Genomic DNA, 2,401 nt, shown 5'->3' on the forward strand with positions numbered 1-2,401 from the left:
AAAGAACCTCACAAAATCTCATTTAGTATTGAACTTTTGGGGAGGTATTTTACTTTAGTCTTTAGTATAGGACTTTAAGAAGCGTATTTAGTATGGCAAATTTGTATTCATACTAGCTATCCTAGCAACGTCTCTAAGGTTATTTTCTTGAATGCACGTGTCATGTATAAAAGTCAAGCTTGGCAAGCGAAAAAAAAAAATTGGTCTGGCTTCGCCCGGGCTCGAACCGGAGACCTTCAGTGTGTTAGACTGATGTGATAACCAACTACACCACGAAACCACTCTGACGAAGAACCCGGCTTTAAAATATATATTACATTAAAATTGTAGTTAGCAGTGCGTGCAAAGTCTCGTATGAGCACATCTAGACCCCTTCTCTCCATAGCCTCATACCTCATCGATTTCCTTTGCATTTTCGAAGCCGTCTCTCGCTTCTCTACATCCTGCCCTTCAATCCTCAAACACTCCAAGTTATACCTTTAGAAATAGTGTACGTACATACATACACTCTTTTGCTATATGTTGTTATTTGATAGGGTATAGTAGTATGATGAAAAACGCCACAATTGTCAAAACATTTGGTTATCAAATGAACAAACATTTGATAAAAGAGGAAAAGAGAGAGACAAGAATGCTTGCATCTCACCTCCAATGCCCAAGCCACCACATGTTTAATGCACGCTAGCATATCCAGGATTTTTTAGCGCTTGTGCTCTAGTCTTGAGTGGAATAGAGATCATTTCTATCATTTTCATTCTTCGCAATCCCACTTTCATTGAGCTTTATCACAAGCTCCACTACCCTCTCTTCTTCTAGCTATTCTTGATAGAAACTTGAGTGTTCTTCTTGCTTACTCATCCTTTATTTATTTGTTTTGTTCTTCTCTGGATGAAGAAGTGATCTGTCTATGAAAAGAAAAAATTGTTTCATGATTAATAAGCGGGTGAGAAGACATTGTTTGCTTGATTGCTTGAATCCATCCATTAGATAAAATGGGGAAAATCTTGTACTTTGGGGATTTTAAGGTTGACGAGTTTCGTGAATTTTGGGAAATTCCCTTTTTTTTGTATGGTCAAGGAGTTAAAAAGTAACAATGTCATTACACAATGGTTGTGGTGCTAGTGGTGCCAAAAGACACTTGGTCAGTCAAGATGTGTCCCTAGAGCTATTTTTGCCAAAGGAGGTTGATAAATCATACAAAAGGGTGGTGTCAATAAACATCGTTTATAAGATGTCAAAGAAGTAACAATATTAGTGCACAAAGGTTGCACTGTTAAAGATATTTGAGTAGTCAAGATGTGGCCCTAGAATTGATTGTCAAAACTTAATACATCATACAAAAGGGTGGCATTAAGAAACACTGTTTAAAGAATTTTATCTTTGGACTTCACATTTCTCCTACATTAAGAAATATAGATGTTGACAAAACGAACTTGTATGGATGAAAATACTAATTAAAAATTACAACTTAAAGAAAAATATTGATTGATCATATGTGTGTTAATAGCAAGAAATCTTACCTTCAAATTTGCCTAATTGTCTTTTGCCACTAGTAAGCCTTCTTGTGCTATCATATCCAAATCCTTTCATGTGCTTTTGTGGTTTTGAGTCCCATGACCACACAAATGATTCAATTGATTCCCATTCTCGTGGACCTAACTTTTTCTTCACCCAATACTTATTCCAATGGTCAACATATGCATCTGCATCACTCATGCCTTTTTTCTTTACACAAGGTGTCCAATATTAGATCAAGGTGAAAGCACATTAACATGATATACCTCTTTATGTTAGTAAGCATGCAAAAGTAGCATGCCTTATTAACATCTTCCAATGTATATTCTATAAATACTTTTGTATATTTTGGATGGATTTGTTTGAGATTGTGTGAGGTGTCACGTCACATGAAAGGAATAGGCTACACACTCTGCTTTAACTCAATTGAACATGATTCAATTGACTAGTCTTTGTGTGTGTGTGTGTGTGTGCATGCATGTCAATTAAATGTGCTGCATGTCAATTAAATGTGCCCATAGGCGCTCGTGTTGTTTTAGGTTGGGCTAAAGCAATTGTGAGTGCAATGTGTAAGTTAGCAACAAAAGTTGCAGATGCTTGTAAGCTGTAGTTGTTGCTAGAGTTGGCACTCAAAGCTGCACATGGTAGTTTTTTGTTAGAGTTATCAAGATCTTGTCAAGGATATTTATGCCATTAACGTAGATTTAAATGCTACTTAACTTTGATTTTAGAGGTCATTCCCTATTTAGCACTAATTAAATAGTTTTTTTTAAGCTTTACATGCTAATAGGACAGTTGTAAATGCTAAGCAGCTTTGATTGCACAAGTTTTTCATTTTGCTATAGCATTTGTATTTTATTCCTGTGTGTAGGACATTGGGTAGCAT

At 35.9% G+C, this 2,401-nt stretch overlaps 1 non-coding gene across 1 annotated transcript; it reads right to left on the bottom strand.

Moving 5' to 3' along the window:
* Positions 1 to 206: 206 nt before the first annotated feature.
* On the bottom strand, positions 207 to 280 carry TRNAV-AAC (transfer RNA valine (anticodon AAC)). Its single transcript has one exon. It is a non-coding gene; the product is annotated as a tRNA-Val (tRNA).
* Between the last annotated feature and the right edge of the window lie 2,121 nt (positions 281 to 2,401).

This window comes from Cibotium barometz, chromosome 42 (assembly GCF_041138505.1).
Source record: "Cibotium barometz isolate CiBa-2024 chromosome 42, ASM4113850v1, whole genome shotgun sequence".
Taxonomy (NCBI): Eukaryota; Viridiplantae; Streptophyta; class Polypodiopsida; order Cyatheales; family Cibotiaceae; genus Cibotium; species Cibotium barometz.